The sequence below is a fragment of the Lonchura striata genome, chromosome 3, assembly GCF_050655825.1.
Source record: "Lonchura striata isolate lonStrDom1 chromosome 3, ASM5065582v1, whole genome shotgun sequence".
NCBI lineage: Eukaryota > Metazoa > Chordata > Aves > Passeriformes > Estrildidae > Lonchura > Lonchura striata.
This window is the reverse complement of record NC_140705.1, coordinates 22301170-22328659: the sequence shown is the minus strand read 5'-3', so window position 1 is coordinate 22328659 and position 27490 is coordinate 22301170. Positions and strand designations below refer to the sequence as shown.

Genomic DNA, 27490 nt, shown 5'->3' with positions numbered 1-27490 from the left:
TCTTTTTTCAGGAGTTTCTCAGTTTGCACTTGTCCTGCAGATAATATCTGCTTGTTACCTCCCAGTCTTTTTCTGCTCCCTAGAACCTGCTTCCAGTTGAGCCTGGTATTTTCCTGAGAACAGTCCAGAAATTTCCTCATATAGCAGCCTGGTGAATAGCCACAGAGTTCTGAAACCATGAGTGAACAAATGAAATATGTTGTCTGTCACAATTAATTTGCCAGGGGATGATGAGTTAACTTTTCAGAGGAGTGTAGACATTGTAAAGCCAAACCAAACCAAACAAACAAAAAACCCAAAACAAAAAACAAAAAAAAAGAAAAAAAAAGAAAAAAAAAAAGAAAAAAACAAAACCAATAAAAGCCACCCAAAAATCAGAATTCTAAAGGAAGAGAAACAACAATATCTCAGTTTTGATGATAGATGTGCACGAGCAGGAATAGCTGCTGTTCTGCAACTAGGATCCCTTGCCTTCTCTCCCCCTCAGGTCCTCTTCCTCCTCAGACACACATGTCAGCAGGCAAAAAAGTATTTTAAATCTACATAAGGAAGGATGTGATAAATAGGAGGGAAGGAAGTCTAATTTAAGGTTACATTTCATATATGGGGACTTGGATCAGATGATGTAGACAAGCCTGAGCCCTTTCCCTCCTTTTGTTTATTGAAGGTGAGCTGATGGTCTTGTAAGGAACCAGGGAAGAATTAGTGATGGTCTTGGGCTGATTTTGTTGAGGCCTTTAGGCTTTGAAAGCAAAAAAAGATTAAAAGTGACAGTACAGTTATTGTGCCACAATTTATCATAATATATGCAATAGGCACTGGAAAAGAGGCCTTTTGAAAACACTTTAATTTCAATAATGTTTATTTCTCTTACTGCAGCCTGTGCTGTTTTTAAGTTTATGATTTATAGAAGTCTCCAGCAGAGCTGAAGATCTTTGTGCAGTTGATGGAAGCATTAGTCAAATATGTCAATAACTAGCTTCAGGCAAGAAAAATGTGTGATTCCTGGAAATTCTTTTTTATTCTTTCCTACTTTTGGCTCAAGTGTTTTATATAATTTAGCCCTGAGTGAATATATTGTTAATTTAACTATAGCAGGTACATTAATGTCATTGCATCTAATGGCAGGACATGACATAACCCAAGGGTGAGGATAGGTTAGAATTGATGGAACTCCTTTCAACTTTGTGTAACGTAAAGAAATTTTGCATCTATACAAATTTTTAGAGCTACTTCAAGCCACAGAAATTAGTAGAACATAGCAAATAATTATTAGCAAAGTTTGCCTTGTATTTTTTCCTATCCTTGTCTATGATTAAGCATAGTAATGACTTCAAAAAGTAAAATAATTTATTTGCTAGTTATTTTTTTTAATATTTAAAATATATGCAGCAGAATAAAGTAGGTATACTAAGATGACTGTCCAGAAACTCTGTTTGTAGAAGAGATCATCAGTGGCAGAAGATAGACACTGGGTCTTATCTCAGTACCTGTGTATTTAATGTTGCAAAGACATCTGTACTGAGTCTTTATTGTACAGTTACAGCTGTACAATGGTCCCATGTGTGATTTCTGTCTCCAGTCAAATAATTTTTGACACAGTTCAAAAGGGCACTTCAGAGGCAATTTGGAGGTTATAATTTTCTTTTGTATTGTGCTGCTTAGCTTAAGGGTCATAAAATAAAAACTCTGGCATGATTACTTTACTTGGAATTGCAGTACTGAAATGTACTTAGCTCATTATTAATAGTCTCCCATGCTTTCTGATTAGTATTATAATAAAACTTATCAGAGAATGAAGAAATAAAATAATACCTTAAATAGTTAGTTTATTATGAAGGAACTAATAAATCTGAAAGACAGGGATTGAGTGAGCCGCCACTAGAAGTCTAACATATAATGTCTAAGAAATGGATGTTACTTTCTGTAACAACTTACAGGATAAAGTGTTGTCAGTGCTTCACAGAAGAAACTCATGCTCTAGCTGTTACATTTTAGGTCTCACATTTATAAATAGATACCAAAAACTTGTGTCCAGTATGTCAGGGCATGTGGAAGATGAGCATCTGCTTCACTGAGCTTATATGACCGGTAATTGTTTTGATACAGAAGGGAAAGTGGTAAAAAGGAGCACAGAGTCTACACACAAAGAGATGTGGAAAGCAGTGCCAAAGTCCTAAAGTCTTGAGCTACTAATTCAAGTGCCATCCAAATAAAATAGGTAGACAGAGCTTTGGAGAGGGTCACCCAGATTTTGTGACTGATAAGAAGCAGTAAACTAGGAATGTGAGGATTTGGAATACTCACAGGAGGCTTGAGTGACTATGTAATGTTTACAAGGAATGTTTAGGGGAAGGTAATTGGGGAGATACAAAACTGGGGCAGTTGGAGGAGAGTATGAAGGAACTGATTGTTATGGTTTGACACTGGCACAATGCTAGTGCCCCTATGAAAATGTGATCCCTACCTGGAATGCTGTGAAGTGGAATCTAGAATAGAGCAAAGCAGGCCTAAGCTTGATAACAGGAAAAAAACGTTATTAAACTACCACTACAAAAGAAAAGAGAAAACTAAAGAAGGGAAAAAAAACTACACAAAGATTTAAATGAAAATCTTGCAAAACATTCCTCCCCCCCACCACCCAACTCTAACAAACCACAGTGAGACATAATCTGGACTCTAATCAGGTTTTCACCCTCTAAGCAATCGATACTCAGTCTATTGAGGGAACAGAGTCTCCCCTGTGCCACAGACCCCCCAAGAAAATACAGCTGCCACATCCTGTGTTTCCATGTCACACATGGCACCGGCCGGAGAAAAAGTTTGCTATGGTGACCCTTCTCTTTTCTATGCACAGTGCTCTCACCACCAATGCATGGATGGTCAGACTGCCTTTAGGATTTTTTCCTTTCAAGGATGCCCTGCCAAGAGGGGAGAAAATAACAGTTCAGTTTTTCATTGTTTGGGACCACAGTCTCCCCCCATTTTCCCCTGGGGCCGAGGGCTCAAGAACAGAGATCTTCTTCTCTTCTTTTTCCTTTCCAGGGCAAGGGGGCGCCACTACAAACCCCCTAACTTTTTCTCTGTTCACTCCACTTTTGTCTTTTTTTCAGCTGAAGTAGGTCTCTTGACTCACTGGCATCCTCCCAAAACACAGTCCCTCTTGACGGAGAAGATTTGGTTCAGGTTGTGGCTAACACGGAAAAGTCCAGCCAAAAGCCACTCCTTGTCCCCCTCCCATCCAGAATTCCTCCTTCCAACATCCCAGGGTCCAAGGTGTCCCTCTTCCTCTCTTTCAAACCGAGGAGGGGAAAGGAAAATTCACAAAGCTTTCATTTTCTCAAGGAAGGGTTAAAAGTCCGAACTCCCAGGATGGCTCGATGCCCGGACATCCAGCAACTCCCACGCACTGGGCACCTTGCAGCAGCTCCCCCCGCTCCTCCTTCCTTGCGGCTTTCTCTCTCCCTCTCGGGAAAGGAACTCTGGGGGGGGAAATGGAGACATCCCAGATTTCTTCCACCCTTCCATCTGCAGGGGCCAGCCCGGTTCTAGTCCTTTCAGCACCCTTGGGGCCTTCGGCCTACCTTTCTCAGGCCATGGGCTTCCCCTCCCCCACCCTGCTCGTGGCTGGGCGGGGGAAGGTCTGCACTGCACGCTGACCGGAACCAAAGAGAGCGAGTTCCCCTGGGAATTCTGCTTTCAACCCCTCTGTGTTCTCAGAAGCGTGTCTACTTTCAATTGGTCAATATCTAAATTGACCTCTTCCTTCCGGGAAAAATTATCTTTCCGTGTCAAACCACGACATTCCACCCTTCGCCTCTGAGAACACAGACTACAAAAATATCATTATCAAAATTACATTCAACACATTCTACATAAAACAGCAACTTACACTAAATCTCTACCCTAATTCATTTTAAAACTTAACACATGCTTTGTTCTTATTCCCCCTGATCCTATTTCACAGCATTCACTTTATTACTATCTTATCTTATCTTATCTGATCTGATCTTATCTTATCTTTTCGCGGTCAGGGAACCAAATGTCATGGTTTGACACTGGCACAATGTCAGTGCCCCTATGAAAATGTGATCCCTACCTGGAATGCTGTGAAGTGGAATCTAGAATAGAGCAAAGCAGGCCCAAGCTTGATAACAGGAAAAAAACTTTATTAAACTACCACTACAAAAGAAAAGAGAAAACTAAAGAAGGGAAAAAAAACTACACAAAGATCCAAATGAAAACCTTGCAAAACATTCCTCCCCCCCACCACCCAACTCCAACAAACCACAGTGAGACACAATCTGGACCCCAATCAGGTTTCCACCCTCTAAGCAATCGATACTCAGTCTATCGAGGGAACAGAGTCTCCCCTGTGCCACAGACCCCCCAAGAAACACAGCTCCACATCCTGTGCTTCCATGTCACACATGGCACCGCCCGGAGAAAAAGTTTGCCATGGTGACCCTTCTCTTTTCTATGCACAGTGCTCTCACCACCAATGCATGGATGGTCAGACTGCCTTTAGGATTTTTTCCTTTCAAGGATGCCCTGCCAAGAGGGGAGAAAATAACAGTTCAGTTTTTCATTGTTTGGGACCACAGTCTCCCCCCATTTTCCCCTGGGGCCGAGGGCTCAAGAACAGAGATCTTCTTCTCTTCTTTTTCCTTTCCAGGGCAAGGGGGCGCCACTACAAACCCCCTAACTTTTTCTCTGTTCACTCCACTTTTGTCTTTTTTTCAGCTGAAGTAGGTCTCTTGACTCACTGGCATCCTCCCAAAACACAGTCCCTCTTGACGGAGAAGATTTGGTTCAGGTTGTGGCTAACACGGAAAAGTCCAGCCAAAAGCCACTCCTTGTCCCCCTCCCATCCAGAATTCTTCCTTCCAACATCCCATCCCAGGGTCTAAGGTATCCCTCTTCCTCTCTTTCAAACCGAGGAGGGGAAAGGAAAATTCACAAAGCTTTCATTTTCTCAAGGAAGGGTTAAAAGTCCGAACTCTCAGGATGTCTCGATGCCCGGACATCTAGGAACTCCCACACAACTGGGCACCTTGTAGCAGCTCCCCCCACTTCTCCTTCCTTGCGGCTTTCTCTCTCCCTCTCGGGAAAGGAACTCAGAGGGGGGAGATGGAGACATCCCAGATTTCTTCCACCCTTCCATCTGCAGGGGCCAGCCCGGTTCCAGTCCTTCCACCACCCTTGGGGCCTTCGGCCTACCTTTCTCAGGCCATGGGGCTTCCCCTTCCCCACCCAGCTCGTGGCTGGGCGGGGGAAGGTCTGCACTGCACGCTGACCGGAACCAAAGAGAGCGAGTTCCCCTGGGAATTCTGCTTTCAACCCCTCTGTGTTCTCAGAGGTGTGTCCACCTTCAATTGGTCAATATCTAAATTGACCTCTTCCTTCCGGGAAAAATTATCTTTCCCTGTCAAACCACAACACTGATCTTATGTAAACTGGGGCTGGGAATGTGAGGATTTGGAATACTCACAGGAGGCTTGAGTGACTATGTAATGTTTACAAGGAATGTTTAGGGGAAGGTAATTGGGGAGATACAAAACTGGGGCAGTTGGAGGAGAGTATGAAGGAACTGATCTTATGTAAACTGGGGCTGGACAGTTCACTTGTGTGACTGAGCCCTCTGTCATATTACCAAAGGCTGTCCTGCCTTATTTAAAGACTCTCCTAACTCTCTCTCTGCATGATCTCATTCTCCATCCCATGTATGTGATTACCAGCTACTGGGTGAACTGGCCTGAGTGCAGTGGGTTTCAGCTATCTGTGTCAGACTGGGGTGTAGGTGCCCTGCACTACAGTGTGAGCAAATGGGGGGCTGGGGGTCTTCCAGCTGCTGTGGGGAAGCAGTGTGTATCCTGAAAACAAGCTGCTAGAGGCACTAGGTAAGCAAGGGGCTCAGTACTGATGGCTTGAGTGGAGTCACCATATGGTGAGTGGGGTAGGAGAATGTCATCTGTACACCCACATGAATTACTTCCCATCTCTTCCAGCCCAGGAGAAGGAGGAGATAGGGCTGTCTATACTTCTGTCAGTCCTGGCAGCATTAGGTTGGACTGTGAGTGCCTTCCTTCTCTGTGGCAGGCCCTGGTTGTGTTATTTTCCTTATGCCTGGGGATTATGCATTTGGCTTTGCTGATGATTGAACCTGCAAATGGGAAAGCAGCAGCTGCATCCATTGGTCCAGCCAAGAGGAGCCCCCAGGTCATGGAGCTGTTGGTAGCAGCAGCAGCTTATAGCATCCCTTAATGCCATATATTTCATGTACTATAAAAGAGGAAGGGGGGGAAGAAAAACATTAAGTCACTCTGGTTAAAACAGCTCTTTGAAAATGTGAAGGCTAGAAAGTATCTGTTTCTGTTTACTACTTTGATGAAAGCCATAGAGTGCAATCTGTCACCAGGAAATAGGTTTCATTTTTTGGCGTGAAGACCTTGATTGTTTGTAAAACTCATGAAATTAAGCTACACTGAATTCTGCAAGGTCTGTCATGTTGTGAAGAGCATTCAGAAATAGTGTAAGGTTTTACAGGGTAAGGTTTTATTTCTATTTTGTTTGTTTATTTGTTTTAAAGGTCAAGACATAATTACTTTGCTGTTATTCTGTAATATAATGAGTTAAATATTAAAAATGTAATCATTAAAATAATCTGTATGCTGGCCAAGATTGTGTTGCTGCTTCCTGAAGAGCTGACACTTTGAGCATTTGAACTTCTTGGTGTCAGTAATCTGTTCCACAAAGAATGCCACTGCATGACTGACGGTTCTCATATCAGCGTGGGATTGACCGTGCGGCTCTTTAAACATGTTGTGACAGAAACAATCTGAGCCAGCTTCAGCAAGGTTAGCACTTTAAATTACCCATGTCAAGCCTCAACACTGCCTACTGAAGAAAATATAATGCTCCTGTATGACCCTCATATTGAGGGAGAAAATAAAGGAATATGTCTTTGCTCCTGCTATTCTCATGGTGATAAGCAATTAGAAAATTGTGAATATAGAATCAAGAGAATGATCTTCTTATCTCAGAAGCATAAACTGCAATATTAAAATATACTGGTGCTTCACTAAGTGAGTGAAACACTTAAATTTTATCAATATTAAGTACTACTGATGTAAAACTTTTTAAAGAGGAGCTATGGGCTAATTTAGACCTCTTGCTATTAAACAGGCATTTGGGCTCTGTGATTAGATTTGTAGAGAGCCAGTCTCCTGGCAGTAAAGAACAGGCAACAGCAGTAAACTGAAGGTTAAATTGCTTTCAAGAGAGACTCAGGAGAGACATACACCTGTGAGACAAGATCTGAGAATACAGGCGTAAAATTAGTTAAACTTGTGAATTTCTCCAAGTGTTATTGATATTTTACCTAAATCAGTTTCCTTAGGGGGAAAAAAATGGGGAGTGAGGGAATGGACAGACCCTAATCCCAAACAAATCAGAGAAAATATACTAAAGAGAGGAAATGCAAAAGAGTTTGACAAATGTGCAATCCAAAGCAAGCCATGTGGTTTTGGTATTATCGGGGTTGCAATAGCCAAAGAAGGTGCCCTGAGATGAAAGTATAGCATTCATCTATAGAGATGTTGTGAAGCTTCTGAAAACACTTGCCTGAGATGGGCTTCCTTTTGATTACAGCTACATCCTCTGGAGGAGTTATGAGTACAGATTAGGGCTTGGGTTGTGTTGTAGAAGAATTTTTGTCTCCTAAACTGCAGATAGAGCATGAGGAAATGTGAACACCTCCATATGAAAATTAAGCCATATGCTTAATATGGAATACAGAGCTTCAATAGCTCCCTGAGAAAGCTCAGCATATATTTAACACTTTTAAAGAGAATCAAGACAAATGAGTTCTGCTAGGATGCAGAATCTTCTCCTGAATGATGAAAAATTTTCTTTCTAAAATGTGATCAAGACTTGCTCTTTTATTTAAAATGGAAGTGACTTCATATGTTTTGTTCTACTATCCTAAAGAATATACTATTTAGAACAATTCATTCCTTGGTAAGTAGGTCTGAACCTGTTTGGACTGTTCTTCTCAATTAGCTGTTAGCCATCTCTGCTGTGTCTGAAGCTGAGTTGGTCCTGCCTTAAAAATTAATTTAAAACCAATCAAAAAGTGTAGAGAAGATTACAACAGTAGGTAATCTTTAAAGCCATGCTTCTGTCACTCTCTTTCTTCCTGTATTACTTCTGTATTCGCTTCTGCCATGTGACAGTGATTTGGCAGGGAGAGCTGCCATTATCTTTATCCCAATAAATGCTAAAATACTAAGGCAATAAAACTAATTTCATTCCAACTCAAGGGGGCATGAAATTAGGTGACTTGACTTCCTGGAAGAGTCTTTCTTTGGATAAGTGATATTTTGTACTTTTGGAATTTCTTTTTCTTTTCAAGCCTTTTATTAAAAAAAAAAAAAAAAAAAAAAGCAAAAAAAACCTCGAAAAAGCAAAATACACATTTTTTTGGTAGCCCTGTTGTACTATGGCATTGTTAGAGCATTCTTGCCAGCCTATCTAAAGGCATAAATATAGAAACAGCTGATTTCTGATTTAGGTGGGGCAAGTGAAGAAGAAGGATTACAGGCTGCTTATAAAGGGCAATTGCATCATAAAGTCATACTTCCATGTACTTATATGGAAGTATGACTTTAATAGCCTTAGTATGAATTTTAAAATCAGTCACAGAGGTAACTACTGAATTTTATCTCTAGGAAAGAAGTTTTTTCATGTTGTTTTTTTTGTTTTGTTTTTTTTTTTTTTTTTTTTTTTCCTGATGGTTGGCAGTACTGTCTTAATCCTGTTCCAAAGAAGCCAGGAAACTACAGTGCTCAATCCAAGCAATATTCTTTCTTGTGTCAGAGTAGAGTAGTAATAACACCTGTGTCTGATGTAAAACTGTTCCATGAAACAAGCAGTATTCCTTGCAGAGCAGTACTGGTTTTGTTAAAGGTTTGTGCTAAGAATTGTTGCAGGAGAACCTCCAGTCTATCTCTATAGGTACATTTCTCTTTTCAGCCAGACTCAAGGCAAACAATAGAAATAAGAGTCTGAACTTATCCTTCTCTGCTTGAGAATGTTATAAGCTGCAGGTGTGGTTGAAGAGAAGAAAAGGCAGTTGTAACTGCAAGGTGGTGCTTCTAAGAAAAGGATGCTTTCATTTCAAGTACGATTCACATTGAACAAAGAGCAGGGTTATACTGTGAACTGCATTGGAAAGAAGAATAACTTTTTATTTTGATTTTATGACTAAATGTTAAGTTTTACATTGCTTACATGTTAGTAAAATTTACATTTGAAGATCTTATTGTACCAGAATTTTCAATATTTCCCTGTATAAATATACTGCAATGTAAAGGAAATTGTCATGTAGCAGATTTTATATAAATAAAAGCAGGTAGTTAAAATTAAGTATTTAATCAAGCCAAGGCAATGGTCATTCATTCTTTATGCATTTCCTACTATGTGTGGGAAATAGTAGTGTATTCCCTAGTGTTGGGGGAATGACATGAATATATGGGTATAAAAGACTTTTCTCAAATCTTGTGTAAGATTTCAACTGTGAAAGGCTCTTACTATATAAAATTCGTTAATTGTACCTATGACTGTTGTTGCAACTAGCCCTCTAGTAACCTCAGCAGCATGTAATTTAGCTAGACACCTTGTAAGATCTGATTGCGTTTTCCAAAAGCATATGTAATTACACATAGACTTCTCTTTTTGAGCATAGCCGGTTACTTTCATTAAATTACTCAGGCCTAGCCTCAGTTTTGTTAATTTTTCCTTTTGAGAGAGATTTTTTAGTATTTGTCTGTGTGTTCCCGGGTTTACTGCAATTAAGTTAGGGATGTTTAAAGTGATTCTCTGAGGAAACAAAAGCAGGGTAATACCATGTGCTGATCAGAAATGGCATGACAAGAAACCTTTTTTTTTATATTGCATCATGGAGAAATTTATTGACAAAAAACCCCCCGTATCTCTGCTTGGGCCAGCTCCATTTTTCTGGTTGACAGAACAAGTCAGAACTCTCTTCATACACTACACCTTGCTATGGTTTAGCTCCAGCAAGTGACTGAGCCCCCACAGCCACTTGCTTGTTTGCTCACCCCAGTTGGATGGGGAGAGAGAAGTAGGGAGAAAATTCATGGGTTAGGATAATGACAGTTAATAAGTAAACTGCATACACAGCAAAGATGCATACACAAGCAGAGCAAAATAAAGAATTCATTCACCACTTCCCATATTCAGGCCATCTCCAGGAAAGCAGGGCTCATATGTACAATACTGACTTGGGAAGATTCTGAACATCCCCTGCCTCTTTCTTCCTCTCTCCTCTTTATATGATGAACACAATGCCATATAGTGTGGAATATCCCTGGGCTCAGCCGGGCCCAGCTGTCCTGGCTGTGTCCTCTCCCAGTTTCTTGTACCACCTGCTTGCAGTAGTGTGAGGAGAAGAAAAGGCCTTGACTCTGTGCAAGCACTGCTCAGCAATACCTAAAATGTCCCTGAGATATCAGCACTATTTATTTAAATGACGAATCCAAAACATACTACAAAAAAAAAATAGCTCAATGCAAGTCAAAAACTCAAGCACACCACTTAGGGCTCCCATTCATTTCAATGGTACCATTTTCTCGGCAAAAAGTGTTGCACAAACTTTATTTTTCCTAATGGTGTCTTTAATTAACTTATTTCAAAATCATTGAAAGTATTATTTTGAAGTGAATATATGTCTATGGGGATGCTCCTTAAGGACTTTATTTTTTTCTACAATATGTTATTTTACTTTAAAACTTACAGTACATCAGCTTTTTAAAAGTGCAAATGCATATAGCTTTTTAACTCTAATTATAATCTGCTGAACAGTTAGATCAAATCCTGGCTGGATAATGTGGCTTGTGCTCTATCTGTATAATGCTGGTCCTGTTAACATCCATTTATTTTGCTAATTTATACCTCTGCATGCCTCAGGAATTCCTTAATCATCTCTTTTAGATTGCAAGAACTACAATGAAACTTTTTGTTTTTCATAGCTTAATTGGATGCTCTTTTAGTATGCAAGGGGAACTTCTCTGTAGATAGTAGAGATGTCAAGTAATGATGTTGCAGAAATACCCTGAATTAAATCCTTCTCCCCCTTGAAGGCTGTGGGATATTTGTCTTTGGGGTATTATACAGAAACATCAAAATATTAAAGAAATTATAGTATAAATACTTGGAGGGAAGAAGCAACATTTAACACAAAATGGCACGTATAGTGCAGAGTGTTCACTGGGACTTATTTCCTGCTCCAAACCATCTCTTGTAAAGTTTTGATTTTGTGTAGGTATTTACTTTCATCCAATCTAATCTTAATACCTCTTAGTAAACGAAAACAGCTTTATACTAAAGTACAGAAATTATATTAAAATATATAAAATAATTTTAATAGTGCATTTATTTATAATACAGAGTATTTAAAATAAACAAAAGTACAATGCAAGCTTACTTGGGTATCCAATTAAATTTTGTAGAAATTACTCTTTCTAGCATAGGAGTATATGGTTTTTTCTATTCTATCAATTTGACTTGAATTTATGTACATTTTTTCTCCATTCTATCAATTTGACTTGAATTAATGAATTCTAAAAAAGTATTCTCAAGAATGTTTAGCTTAAAAAAAAATTAATCATAGTAGTAATGACACTAAAATGGTCTCTAAATAATTAAGATACCAAGAAGTTGTATCAGCAACAGCCTGAAGAAATATCTACCCTGAGGTGGACAAATGACCTCCTTTCCAAATTCTCAGAGACATGGGAAATAAGGAATTTAATTATTTTCTGATGCATATCCTTTGATTATTTTGTTGTATTTAGGATTAAGGAGCATGGAAACCTTGTACTTATTCTCTACATTTTAGGAGGAGTACAAAATGATTGCTGATTAATTTTATTTATCCAGACTTTTTGCCAAGAAAAGGCATAAATAGGCATAAAATATATCTATCAGTCTTCAGTCAGTATCCATCTCTAAAATAATGCTATTCTGCTGTGTAAGAATCCCTACCTCACTTACGTATTTCTTAGTAATTTTTTACTTTAAACACCTTCAGTATCTTTCCTTGAAAATAACAATGAGCTTACATTTCACTTACACTTATTGGTACTAGCTTCCCTGAGAATTGCATTTTGCATCCATAGACTGCTACTTTAAATCTATTGTTAGCAGTAATACACTGCAAGCTGTGTTGCATTTCTTTCTGCCTTCCAGGAAAATCATCTCCTTTTTAAAGCACTGAAAGATTTTGGGCTAGAAAGTCAGCAGCTGTAGTCTGTATTCCCCATGAACTGCAGGGGTCATTGCTCAGAATGGCAGTTACAGGTGTTTAATTTTCAAGTGCTCAACAAAAACCCCAGATCCTTGAAAAAAATTCTCAAATGAAAAGAGATGTCTATTTACTTGAGTATGAATTTGGAAGTATGAGAATTGCCTGAAAATTTTCTTCCAATCTTCCTCTACCTTTGACACTTCCATCTTTCTGAGCTAAAACCTATCTTTAAGTACATGAGCTTATTTCATTCACAGGATGTGAATTCCCTGTGGAGGAAAAAAAATGTTGAAGCTTCCTCTCACTCTTGGGTTTTGTTTTTATTGTTGTTTTGTTTTGTTTTTTGTTCTTTTTTTTTTCTTGTTTGTTTTTGTTTGTTTGTTTGGTTGGTTTTTTTCTTTTCATTTCTGAAGAAGTCAAAGTCTGAGAATGGGAAGGAGGAAATAAAATTACACCAAAAATTGAAAGGGAGAAATGCAGATGAGGCTGATGGAAAGATTTTATTAGAAGTTACATGCACCTTCACAGAGGAGAAAACCAGAAAAATTATAACACTAGCAGAACCTCAGCAAGACAGAGTAGCTGTGGAATATAAATAAAATTGCAAGTTCAAAATTAGACACACTCTTTTACTAAAAGTATGGGAGTAAAATGGCACTGCTTTATGTCTCTTATGTGTCTCCATTTCTGTAAGTTATGAGTTATATTTTACTATACAAGTCACTGGGTTCAAATAGAGTAACTACATAACACTTGGTACTTTATTACAGGAGATTTAAAGGTCACCTAAGATATTTGATCTAAAACATCTACAAGTCTCCTAATTTCCTCTTGTAATCCTACTTTTTAAGAGTTTAAAAATCCTGTAAGTGGTACATAAATTTAACCTATATTTTCCTGATAAAAACTCCTGAAAGGATCTACAAGTTTTCAAAAGAGCTAAAAATTTCCAGAACTAAATATGGTAACTGAGAAAAAGTGGGAGTTTGGGGGATTTTTTTGCTTGTTTCTTGTTTTTACTTGTTTCTTCTGTGTATCCAGTGTGTCACTCCCATTCCCAACCCTTGTGAATTGGGGCTGCAGTTTGCAAATATCATAAAGGAACATCAGAATTTCTTATAAGCTCATCTGAAAATTTCCTCAGTGACTGTGTAAATACATTACTAATTATAAGGACAGATGATGGTAGTTTATAGACACAAGACTACATTGAAATTATGTTCACAATTGGCTACAACTCACTGGAATGCTATGACTTAGTTTTCAGGTATATTACACTGTCTTAATGTTGTCAGTGATGCATATAATCTTGCACTGAGCCCCCTTTCTTTCTTTCATGTTTGGCTCAAGAAGATTGCAGAGATGTCAGGTCATCTCTTACTGTTGTGATATCCTATACTGTTTTTGAGTTTCCTCCCTCTTGTTGATCATTTGAACATGACATTACTATTTTCAACCCAAACCCACTTTCCAAACAGCGGACATCACAATACTTTCTTAGCACAGTGCAATGAACAGGATTAGGTAGAAGTCATCTCCTTTGTGCTGAGGAATTCAGAGAATTAGTAGCCAAAAAAAGACAAAGGTAAAAGAAAAACTGGGAAAATCTAATGTACCTTATAAGCAGTGCAGCACTGCTTTGAGGCATGAAAGCAGGAGGTAAGTGGGATTGAATGATTGGCTGCCACTCATTGCTCCTTCTGTGTCCTTAGCAAGGGCTTTGCTAATGCCACAGTGTTTTGCCTGGACAGTGTCCTGATTTCAGCCAAGGACAGGGCTACCTTTTCTCAGTAGCTGTGAGGGGACAGAGCCTGGAGCCATGTGGGCATAGCTAAGAACTTAATTTTATTCAAACCCATAGAATGTCATTGCCAGGGGTGGGAGAAAAGGACACTCTCACTTTTGCAAATGGTGTTCCTTCTTATGGAATAAGGATGGCTGGGGTGGGGCGCTACCAGCTGAAAGTCTGGTAAGGTCAGGCTGGGTGAGCATCTTTTGTGTGAATCACCCTTTTTTTTGTACACTTTTGTTATAGGTATTGTTGCAATTGCAGCTCATTTTCTTATCTCATTGCTGTTTCTAGTACATTGTTCTTGTCTCAACCATTCATCTCTACCACATGTGCCTCCAGTTCTCCTCTTCAGACACATTTTGCAGTCTGTCAGGGATGGGGAGGAGAGGGGCACTAAATTGGGGAGTAGTATTTCTAAACCACAACAAATAGGCAGACAAATGTGGGAGGAAGCTAATACTATGAATGTTGTAACTCCCAGCTCTCAGACTTTTATGAACATGTGGCTGTGGATGAGATCGCTTGTGCCTTAGACCCTTTTTCTACCTTAATTCTAATGAAATTAATTAATAAATATTAAAAAGGTTTCAGGGTTATTACATTTCAGCACAAATCTTTAAAATGGACGTAAAAAAAACTACAGATTTGTGCTAAATTTAAATAGCTATCTTTATGGGGACTATCATGAGTCTTTTGAGATTTTTTGCTTCACCTCTATTTTTGTCCATATAATTTCTTGTTTATTAAATTAAAAGCTATGAGGTCTTGGAAGAAATGAGGTATCAAAGTAACATTCTGCAATTAAAACCTGTAAATAGTGTTCAGTAGGACAGGATATTGTCCATGTTTTCCAACCATGTAATATTTTCTCTAGCCTTATACACCACAAAAGCTCATATGTCTTAGTCCCCCAACAGCAGGGGAATCAGCCTGGTATGAAGGGCAAGGAATGATAAAGTATCTTTTACACAGAGCTGCCGTGCTTGGAGCTGTTAAAACTGATAGGTAAATGAGCTTTCCTCCTGTGAATACTTAAGCCATCAAATGCATTTTAAACTTTACAGTATATGTTAAAACTGTAAGGTATAACTTTATGTAATGCTAAAAGAAAACCCGAGTTTCCCATGTTGTTTAATACCACATAAAGCACAGGAGGAGGTAAGATAACAATTCTACATTTTATAGAGAGTAAACAGGATCTACCAAGTTTTGGTTTTGAGAAAAGTCAGCTCAGGGAGTTCCTATGCAGTTTATATTCAAAAGGAGGATGTGAACAAAAATTTATTTTTTATCACTGTAGTGTGCATATATGCCTATCTTATGATGGGACCTGTAAACAATGAAACTGTACATTGGTTATTTTGACTTGAAAGAAAAAGAGGTCTTGATTTTCCTGTAAAAGCCATCCAAGTTTTCCTGAGTTCTCCCTTACAGCTGCTCAGGTGACTCCTACTTTCTTTACTGTTAATTCAGTGTTGTGCTTAAAAGGAACAGTCCCTGTTTGACAGCTGAGATTTTTTTTTTTACAGAATTAGTCCTATCCACTGAAATAAAACAAGCTGATTTCATTTGCTGCAGCAGATAAGTCAAATTGTCTGTTTGGCCACATCTTCTACAACTGTTAGTTAAACTGACAGTCAAATATTCAAAGAAATTTCAAAAACATGGTGGAATTAGAGGAAAAACATAGCCAATTATTATTGATGCTAAAAAAATATTGAATTAAAGTATTGCTTACATGCTAATAATTTTATTATTTAACATTAAAGTACTTTTTCACTGTTTCTATAATTTGATAAACAGCCACTTCATGCCATTCTCATTGATATGTGTTTTCTGACTGAAAGAAGGTATATCTGTTTTTCTGAAATGGTCTAGTAACTGCGTACGTATTTCCTTTTATAGTTTTTGTTGTTTTTTTTTTTTAATTGTCATCATTGTGTTACAAATAGTTTTTATGTTCTCATTCTTTTTTTTTTTCTCATATTGATTTGATTATCTCTTGAGTGACATGCTCCCAAAAGAAATGTGTGTCTGTGTTTATGAGGAAGTAAATTCACTTTTTCACATTGTCTATCAGAAATGTCATGGTGGCATCATTGCTATGCTTGTAATGGTCAGTGGGAATAAGCCAGGCAAAACTTTGGTGCAGCCTTTAACCAGATGATCAAACTATTGGATATGAAGCCCTTTTGCAGGTCAGACCTTGCTGAGCAATCTTTGTGCCTGCTGTTTATATAGGCCTTGCCCCCTTTATTCTAAAATGATATTTTTCTCAACTTAGTATATAGAAAAATGCTAAATACTTTCTGTTATGATCTGATAGAATACACAGGAAATTCTTGAAGCCACAAAAAATCCCTGGAAGTGTGGAAATTTAGGTTCTTCGGGGTTTCTTTCTCTACATGCAGACCATAGTCCAGGTCTGTGTGAGTTTCATACAGCAGTACTTTAAGCTCTGTAGACCAAAGATTTTCTTTGGATTTGTGTCTCATAACTTGTATCTTCTGAGTTTTTCAGGTGTGAAAGCTATAGATTGAATTGCTGACATTATTATGGTATTACATGAAAACCACTGCCCTAGCTATAAGAAGCAACCTACCTTGTCTTGAAATAGAACAATTGTTCTCAAGTTCTAGAAATGAAGTCAGGAGTAGCAAAGACAATCTGTGCTGCATGACTGGCTGGGTCAGGGGTCTCACCAGAAAAAGCCTGGGCGAATAGGACAGTGCTGAGGGTTGTGTCCCAGGACAGGCTCAGTGCTGGTATGAGTGGACATAGGTGTGGGGCTGGACACAGACCCACATCAAGGCTGGGACATCAGCAATGCTGGTGGGAGCTTTCTAGAAAAACCCTGAGCCCCAGCAAACCTTCTGGTGAGGATGCTTTTGGAGCGACTAGTCTAAGACCTGAAACCTGTCACTAGCTGGGCAGCAGGATGGTGGGAAGCGTTTCAGACTTGTGGCCATGACTAAAGTTAGGTGCTCTGAAGAGATTTAAATAATACTCTCTTTGTAAATGTCCAAACTCCATTACAAAGAGCCTTTAAATCTCTGTAGTATTAAATCACCTTTATCTGGGGATATGTTGGATCAGTTGGAAGAAAATACTTTGCACACCTCTGCCCTGAAGTACATTGACTTTAGGGCAACCTTTATGACCACCTTCTCTGCATTTGTATTCCATTTACATATGAGAATGCCAGAAGTACTTTGCTCAAAAGGATTCTGTAACTTTCATAAGGAGGCCTTTTATAACAAAGAGTATCAGTGATAGCAGTGTTTTGATAAGCCAAAATACTGAAAGAAGAATGATATCCCCTTGATTCCTAATAATCACTTTTTCAACAATTGTATTTTTTTTACAATTTGCTGGCTTTAGATGTCTAGTCTGTATATTATTTGAATTTCTGACTGTGAATACTTTGACTAAACACCTATAATTATAGATAAGCATGAATACAAGTATGATGCTGAATTGAGACTTACATGCTCCAAGTAAAATTTCAAAATCTCACTCAGTGTTTCTAGGAAAAAAGTTTAGTGAGATATAAAAATTCAAATTGCTGTATTTTCAAATAAGGTGCAATTAATTTTGCCAATAATTGCATGTCTAAAATTGAAATTCTGGAATTTTCCTTCAGATCTTGACACATCACATAAGACCAAGAAAAATGTCTGTGCTGTTACCTACTCTAGTCAGACACAATGTTTAAACTCCTACCACATTGATTATGTTCCACAAGAATAGGGTTTCCAAAATACATTTAGCAAACTCTTTTGTTAGCTCTTAGTGGAAGTATTTTGAGGAGCAATTCAATGTGTAGTAATTCTTACAGCATCATTAGAACACCTGTACCACTTCAGCATTCAGCATCTGAAATAAGTTCAAACAAACTTTATATCTGATTTTCCAGCTGTCAAAAACCATGAAGATTTTTAATACCCAAAATGCCACATATTGTAGATACTGAAGGGGCACTTAACTTGAAGTATTTCGTTTGGTTTTGTAAAGACTTCTTATATTGTTGGGAGGTATTTCACAGCCAGCCTTGGAACCATATTAATAATTTAGGTGAATGATGAAGGCACAGCGTGTGTGTCTCTTGAGATGTTACCTATCACCTTGACAATCTCTTTGTAAATTGAAAACTGGTTTAGCAAAAAAGAACTGCTGTGATTACTGAATGAATATAAAGCTTTCACTTCTCTGTCATTTAACAGCTGGCAGATTACAGAGCTGCATTTTGGGAAGAAAAATTAGTAGGTTAGTATTAGCAGAGAGATACATAAAATCACTTTCTCTCCCAGGGTTTACATGAAGCAAATTGATGTGCCAGGCTACATCTTAGAGGGGCAGTGGAGCAAGAACTGGTACCTTTCAGACTACAGAAATCCATAAAATAGCCTAGGTAGATATTCAACAGGTTAACATCTCCAGGCAACAGAGTGTTATGAAAGCCTTAGGGGATGGGGGAAAAAGCAAGCCTATTTGATCTATTTAAGTCTTTTGTATTTGCGTAGATATGATCCTTGCTATCAGTGTAGTGCAGATTTTATCCTTGCTTCCTTCTTTCATATCCTATGGGGATATACTTTTAGCAGATTTTTAATTTTCTCTTGTTTGGATATTTAAGCAGGCAGGGATAGGTATATGTTGAAAAAAACCCCAAAAACTCCTTGGTTATGTGTGAGAAGGTTGTTCCATTCCATCAGAGATGGCAGCAGAGATAATTTTATGATTTCTCCCTTACATATCACTGTAAAGAGAAAGATGGTCTTAGTGCTTCTTTCTTTTCACTGTGGCATATATAATAGGATTATTAATAAACTGAACAGGAGCTAAGTGCTCTCTGACAGATAGTAAAAGGATACAACAATGACCACACAGCCATCCAAAAGTTTAGTTCCATTTACCACAGTAGCTACTAATACCCTTTCTCTTCCTTGTCTGGGATGAGTGAGCACTTGATACAGGCTCAGTGTCCTTGTCTGCAGCAGAATATACCCTCTGTCAGGACGTGGGCAGAGGCACTGACAGCCATCTATATTATTGGATGGATCACAGCATGAGTTTTGTTTGGGCCAAATACCACTTTCTTAAACAACTCTTGGGGATGATTCAGAAGTTGGTATAGCCTGGTGACTGTTCCGAACAAGCAATCTGGACACAGCCATCCTGTTTTGCAGGCTCAGAAAGTTTAATAATAATGTGCCAGCTGGCCTCAGTTCCATTCAGTTATAGTGCACAGTGTAGTCATCATGTCTCCTTAGCCTGATTTAGTGACTCACTTGTATGTGAAGTCTCTAGAAGTGCAACACGATCTCCAGTGAAACACAGTCTTCTGGGCTTTTGAGTAGAAGAGATTTTTTTTTTTTTTTATTAAAGATTTAGAGAACAGACTTACCCCCTTGCATACTTGTAGTACAGAAACAAAAGTAAAATTAATTACTTCTGGGACAATTTCAGTATTAAACTCTCTTTCCTTGCTTCCAGTAAATAATCTTTTAGACAAATAATAGCAAACAATCTTCTTTAGCTGCATGTTGAACAAGTATTACAGTAAAGTAAACTTCCTTGGATGTGGCCTCAGCCTCACAGATGGCTTCATTGTTTAAATATCCACAAAACTAATTTTGCTGCCAAGATTGTGACAAAACTGAAGTGTATGAAAATATCTTCTGGTGTTCTATATGGTGTTTTGCGCTTATGGTTAAAATATACAATGACAACCAAAGTGGACAGAATGTCATAGTACATAAAAATGTTGCAAAAAATTGGTGAGTTTCTTTTGCTTTGTTTTGGTTTTGTTTTTTTTTTTTTTTTTGTTTTGTTTTGTTTTGTTTTGTTTTGTTTTTTACCACATTGATGGTGTTGGAGTCCCACAAGAATGGCAGAGTTGGAGAATGCATGAAGATTTTTTAAATTGTGTCTGTGTCAGTTACAGCCAGAATCTCATAAGAGGTAGATGAGAACCAATGTCATCTCCAGGTCCAGATGGTCCTGAGAGTTAGTCCTCTACAAAATAAGTTTTGATTAGACCATTATTGAACAAATAAACTACAAATTAGACCGGTATAGACTTTAGTCAGGTGCAGACCATTATTTGTATGGACTCCAAATGATCAGTTATGCAAAATGAGAGTAAGTTTTTTTTTTTAAAAAAAAAGGAAATTGTGATTTGTACCTATGGATTAGGAATTCTTTGTTCATTAAGAATCACTATGTTCTAACACAAATTAAATTCAAGCCTTAGGAACAAATTGCTTTAGAAATTTCAAGGGAATTTTACACCAAATGTTTCAGAGGAAACATGTAGAGAAATCTGGCCACTCACTGCCACTCTTCAATTCCTTGCAAAGTTATTACTTAGTGAAACAATGTTATAGGTTTCACTCTTTGCAATCTAATTTTTCTGGCAACAAACATTATCACAAGACTGAACCTGACATTTGTAGTTTAATATTTTTATTTTCTTTTTCTGATTATGTATTTAGTTAAAGCAATATAATGCAACTTTACCACTCATTGTATTTTAATATAAAATGCAAACAAAATGAAGCACTTTTAATTACAGTACTTGATTTAGGTTTGTAATGGACTTAACTAGCTCCTTTACTCTAGATTCCTGCTTCCTTGTCCCATCAGTGCAGGATTTTTAGCAGAGGGCTCACACATTATGGATATAGGCACATCAGCCTGGCATAAGTCAAGCTTGAGGGCTTTGAAAGAAGCTTTTAAGATTTCTTATTTCAATGACTACAAAATAACCTCCAAAACAAAAAACAAAAAAACAAACAAAAAAAAAAAAAAAAAAAAAAAAAAAAAACACTTCATGATGGATTTGCATGATGGGCCACAGATCATTTCTAGAAATAGCACATCTTGTCACCTAATAAATACAGGCTAAAATATATTCTTACATGACAGCATCTAAAGAAGCTACTTCAATTTAGTAAGAAAAAAAATAGGGAAAAAAACCCCAAAACAAAGCAAAATCAAAATCTATTTAAGGTTTTGTTTATTCAGTCCCTAAAATACCATATATTTTTTTCCTAATTAATTAGGATACCAAGAACAACATAATGTGAAATTACATGTGCAGGATTTTCACCTTCTCTCTTTTCCTGTTTCTCCTTCTCCTCCAATTTGTCCATGGCAAATTTTTTTTTTTGTCCATTTTTTGTCCATGACAAAATACCTTTTACCAGGTATTTTTTCTACCTACCATGCAAGGAATCTACTTAATAGAAAGCAGATGTCATTAAGAAACTTTGGATTATGGCTTTATAGGGTAGTTAATTTTGCTCTCTGAATTTGTTTTCTTCTTCATGCTCTTAATTCTTATTCCCACACTGCGACTAACGAGCATCTCAGTGGTGTTACCCACTGCAGCTTAGTCATCATGCCAAACATGCAATTGTGTATGTGTTGGAGGGATTGCTTTTTCTTTTCAAAGCCAGATCAATTCTTTTCACTTATTTATAAATTATGTAAGCCTCTGTAAGAAAAAAAGAGTCTAGCTCAAAGCACTGAAAATAAGCAACAGAAAATCATGTTGTTGTGTTAAAACAGAGGTTTGGTGACAGAATTTGCTGTTTTAAAGAGCACTCTCTGTCTCACCTTTTCCAATTAAATAGAAAACATGTGTTGCATGTTGTGACACATGCACAACACCAATTAATTTAGGAATCTTTTTTCTCTCTCTGAACTCATCTAAATAATGAAAGTTTATATACTTTCACCTTTCAAGACTCACATTAAAATTGGTATTTTCATCAAAAGTATGTTAACTTTTCACAGACTATAGCTGTGGAGTACAAAATACTCACTGTTTCATTTAGGTCCATGAAGTGCTGCACATTGAAATGTATGTTACTTGGGGACTTCCCAGGTTACAGTTATATAATTCTACAGCTGAAGCTTTTGAAATGGCAAATTCCTTTCCTGCCCTTATACTTCTACTTTTCCACACATCCAGAGTGGTGAGCATGTTACATGTCACTTTTGTTGAAGTATGAGCCCGCAGATGCTAACCAGACAAAAGTCTACTGAACTCCCATAGCTTTCCGATGCCATATCTAAGAGCAAATGGAGACAAAGTTCAAAATGGCACTGCTGAATTTCTGTTATCACAAGAATCTCTAACAATGGCTACAGAACGAAGTATTGAACTAGGTGAGATAAAAAATCAATCAACATTCCTTCAGGAAACTGGAAGGACTTGGGCTGCAGGGGCTTGAGAGCTTCAATGCCGTTGTTCATACAAACTCTTGGTTTTAACCTGTATGCAAGACGATTCTATACTTAATTAGGGACAAAAACAGGACAAAGCCTTTTTTTCCTGGCACTGTATCAGTAAGGAATGTGAAGAAAATTTAGTAACTATGATATTTGCTGTGCTGCATTTTCAGGACTTAACTACAGGTCCCAGCTCATTTCATTTTCAATTAAAGGCACAGACAAGAGACTTGTATGACATATTGAATTCCTGTTAAAAATGTGCCTCATGATTGTCTGTTAGCAAGATAAAGTTTTAAGTCTCTGGGGGCAATAGAGTGCTACTTATGAAAGTGTTAAGTACAAGAGAATAGTTCTGGAAAGTATGGGATAGTCCACAGTCCAGATTAGCTAAAAGCCACCACAGTGGCAGAAGTGAGAAAGTGCCTGTGCCAGAGCAGGGAGATTTTGTACTGTGGTTTTTTTTTTTTTCTTTTTTGTAATCTGAATAAACAGCAAATCAAGGTAAAAGAAAAAAAGAAGGACAAAAGTAAATAAAGAGAGTAAGAAAAAATGGGTTTTGAAAGACTATTGCCTTACTTTAATTATTAATAAGGGTCTGCAGACATGATGGCAAGCTGGTGTTAGCTGAAGATAAGCCTCTATTAAATCATCAGTAGTGTATCTATTACTGAAGCTGATGTTTTTCAAATTTAATCTGCCATTGCTTCTCTTTTTTTCTCTCAGTCCTATGAGGTTTTCCCTGACCTCTAAGCAGTTAGGCTTGAGAACAAATATGTGGTACATACGAGTCCTTCAGTTTGTATTTATCAAATAATACAGGAGATTAGATATTTTGCATTAAGCTTTATCTGTTCAGATTTAAAGATTTTTTTCTTCTTCAATGTACTTTGCTGAAACAAAGAATTTTGTTTATATTTAACAAGCATTATTTAGAGTGTATCTACAAGATTTGTATACAATGTTATTGTAATTTTAAAGCTTAAAGAAGAGTGAGTGCATGTCTTATTCTTTTAAAATTACTCTCCTTTCTTTAGATGGCAGGACTTAATAATTCAAATTCCAATTTTATTTACTAGCAACAATCATTGCAGAGAGTGTTGGGAGCAATAGAGAGAATATCTGCTTGTGAAATCACCTTCCAACAGTTTTTATTCACAATTCATCTGTACAGTTGTAGTATGTATCTTGTCTTGCCCTCAGTAAGTGTGATATTTTTCTTTTGTCTTTGTAACATAATTCTCAAACTATGTTGAACAGATTCTTGTGTCAAGAGATTCCAGGGAAAAAAAACAGGAAAAAATAGTCTTCAGATTTCTAGATGTGTAAGATTTGTGTATACATGCACAAGATATATGTATTTTTTAACTCCACTGCATTTTAATGGTAACAAGAATATAAAAAATCTTTATTGTCCAGTATATTTTCTTTCTTCACGTTAGTATACCAAGAAAATCTAGGAACGTTCCTGTCTTCCATCTTTAAATAAGTATGCATTTCCATGTAAAGCGAGAAGTCAATTAACTTTGTTATTCTCTGTCAAATTCAATTTTAAGCATCTCAGTTGTCAGACCCAAACACCTGAGTATTGGCAGGCTGACAGGATAGGACACCTGCAAGTGGCCCTTAGACCTTTTGTCTCCAGTTATGTCAGCCAAGTGAGGAAGCTTCTTTATTTATTGATGACTCCTTAACATACAGAAAGTAACTGTTATTTTAAATTATTTTATAAATTTAGGTGAGTTTCAAACTAGTTAAACTATCTCTATTCTCCGCTCTCCATGGAAACAACCAAATAGTTTATTTTTCCACTGAGAATGCGCCTCATTTTCAATCTCCTTGTAACTGTGATTTGTTCTTTTTTTTCCTAGCCTTGCCTTCAGCTGGTACAATATTTCTTATGACCTGGTGTTTGCCTTCCAGTGTTCATTTTAATCTTCATTTTAATCTTAATTTCTCAGATTGTGGCTGTGAAAACCTTTCAGTATCCTCTTAAGAGCTCTCCAGCTCTTGATCACTTAAGGAGTCCTGCTCTGTATTTGTTTCATGTTCAATTACTCTAATTTGAACATTGGTAATCAGATTTATATGCAGGTCTTCACATAAGGTCATAAGAGTTTCTTGTACTTATCCTTTTGCTTGATAAGTACTTCTCTTAACACACAGATATTGTTGTTTTTGCCATAATATCCCCAGGCCTTTCAAGAACCGATTCATTTTTTTATGAATGTAGGTCTTTTGTCTAATGGAATACTCAAAAGTGGTCAGATTAAAAATAGAGATTTTATAGGATTAATTTGTTATCATACATGAAGTGATCAACTAGAGGTTGTCTTCCAATTGCATTTTTGTTGTTGACAGTTTGGAAGATTAATGATGTGGAAGGATAGTTGAGACCTTCTTTGTTAGAAGGTCTTTCTCAGAATGCAAAGGGCAGACGCTGTGCATACTTCTGACAGTTGTACTGACAAACTGAAAGATAGACCATAGAATGCACTGAACATTTTATAGGAGATGGAAGGGCATTATTTTGATATTTTTAAGAAAATTACTAATTACTTTTGATTTCTGATTGCTGGCAAAGTTTCTGTTTATAAATTTGGCACAGTTTCAAATACTTTTTATAGCCTTGGTCTGGACTGTTATGCTCCACTTGTTCTTCTCTTTCAAGAGAGATCTAAAATTTCATAATATTTCTTGCTGATTTCAGTTCACCTAGGAAAGTGTGCAGTACAACTGAGGCAAAATAAGTATGAGGAAATAGAAGATTATAGCTCTAACTTCAGATTGCCTTTGCACTAGAGAGTTTTCTGGCATTGTTTGTATGATCTTGTCTTTTATGATCTTCTAACCAACAGTGAGACATTTATTACATAATAAAAGTGAACACACTAAAAATAAAATCCATCAATCTTTGGTTATTACCTGCAGAAGAAAATTAAAATATCAATCTTAATGCGAAAGATGTATTAAATTTTTAAAGCTGCTGTATACTCCTAAATGATTTTCATAGCTTTCAATCCAGTGCAATTTTGCACATCCTTAGAGATGGACAGACACAGTTGGGTAAATTCTTGTAAAACAAGCTGTATCTTTCAAAAGTGATACAATTTAAGCATTTTATCTGGCAAATATTGCAATGGTTCATGTGTGCACAAATACAGAAATCAGGATGTAACAGGAAAAAAATGTCTTCTGATCTTGGGACTGTATAAAAATAAGATAGCAAAAATAAATATTATGGTTTTATTTCTGTCAGCTAATAAATCTGAGTGGGTTTTTGTTTTATTTGTTTAGATTATTTTAATAAAAAAAATTGCAATTAGGCCCAACAAAGAGAGCCTGAACAAAAAGTTTGCCACAGATAAATAGAAGTTGAATGCTGCAATAAATACATATCTATGCTATGTAAACCCTTGAACATTGCATTTGACACCTTTTAGCATAAAATATGTATATGTATTTAAAAATATAATTATAATTAATATTATATATATAATTAATTTATATATATATATATATATATATATATAAATTATCAGGTATTCCAAAAACTTTCACTTTGTATATTTTTTGTTTTATGAGTGAACTCTTCCTTCCCCTAGAGAAAACCTAGTGGAATGCATTAATTTTTGATGAAATAATTTTTTAGAGGGATGTAAATTTAATGTGAGGTACCTTGCAGACTAAAACATTCACAGGTTAGTTGTGTCTCTGTGGGTATGTGTATGTGCACATGTACAAATGACAAACAATTTGGTACTACCCTTCTAGTAGTAGATTCTGATCATGATTATTTGTAACTCTGGACTTGAGAAAAAATCCCTCATTTTCTTTTGTAGTGAATAAAGGTGAAAATTCTGTGCATGGGGGACTCCACATTAGCTCTTCCAGTCTAGTGTTGAACTGAAAGTTAAAACCTGGAAAAGATACTCAGTTTTCTGAGTAGAGACTTCAGTTTCAATGCCATTCCTGCAAGAAAATTTAGGGTTTTTATCTCCTATTTGTGAGCTTATTGTGTTCTGGTTTTATGAGTATAGTAATTACCTTCCTCAAAAGCTGTTTTCTGCTGTGGTTGTAAATACAGTTGAATGTATGTTTTCTATTTATGTGTGAAATGGTAAAATGCAACACTTTCTGTAGCCATGTGGACAGAGTATCATGGGCTGTGCCTCACACCTATTGAATATCTTGACATATGCCCTGAAATTTTCTGAACCCTTGATTTTCTCCACAGAGCTTCTGAAGTCCCTCCCAGTGTTGTCATTCCAAAGCAGTCATTGGTATCAAAGGACTATCTCTCTTCCTAACTCATACTTTTTCACTTGTTTGTGGTTTTGCCTGTGGCCACCAATTTAAGGTAATATTAGAAAATACTCACAGGACTGTTGAAGAGGTACTATGGAACAGCAAAAAGTCAGCAAGTTTACATTTGGCAAAACCTAAGTGTAGCATGGAAAACTTTTTCATCTGTTTCAGTAACAACAGGAAAGATAACAAATTTAATATAACCTTGGAAAGGCATGTAAAGATATTGAAATAAATGGAGGAAAAACATTTACTTAGTTCCATTACTTTCTTCTTTCCCCTTCCTGTTTTTCCTAATTGGCATTAAGCTGCTTTCTGAATTGCTGCTTTCAAGTTCCAGCTACTGTGTGTGGCCTATATAAGCTGAGCAACTGGTTCATGGAAGGGTGAAACTGACATAATTTTAACTGACATAAGCAGTTTGAGCTTTTTGCTTGCTATGGCCTCTAGGCGATCTTTGCAATCTAGTTGATAATTGTGACATCTGAGAGAAAAAAGAAATCTGTTATTTCTCCTGAAAATTGTTGTCAGATTGAGCCTCTGAATACTAACTTCAGCAAAGGTTGAGAAGTTAATTTGCATAGTTTTATAACTGGTTTCAAATACAGATGTCTTATTCATGTAACAATTAATAGGGGTTAGGCTGCAGATCTCAGGTCCTTCAGGACTTTTTTAACTTAACTTCTTAAACCAAAATAGAAAAAAAGATCTTACCAAATCAGGACATTACATTGCCAGTATAATGGAGCCATGAAGTGGTAGTGGCAGTGGCACTGCTTGAAGTGAATGCATGTAAAATGTTAGGCATCTCTTATTGCATA

The 27490-nt window shown here is 37.0% G+C and overlaps 1 protein-coding gene and 1 long non-coding RNA gene across 4 annotated transcripts in view; one reads left to right on the top strand and one right to left on the bottom strand.

Moving 5' to 3' along the window:
* CSMD1 (CUB and Sushi multiple domains 1) overlaps positions 1–27490 on the top strand; it is a 1051612-nt gene that overhangs the window by 516188 nt on the left and 507934 nt on the right. The gene's annotated exons all lie outside the window — the stretch shown is intronic.
* On the bottom strand, positions 1813–11694 carry LOC146767810 (uncharacterized). Its single transcript, XR_014954214.1, has 2 exons — positions 3585–11694; positions 1813–3482 (listed from the first exon to the last, which is right to left on the bottom strand). It is a non-coding gene; the product is annotated as an uncharacterized LOC146767810 (long non-coding RNA).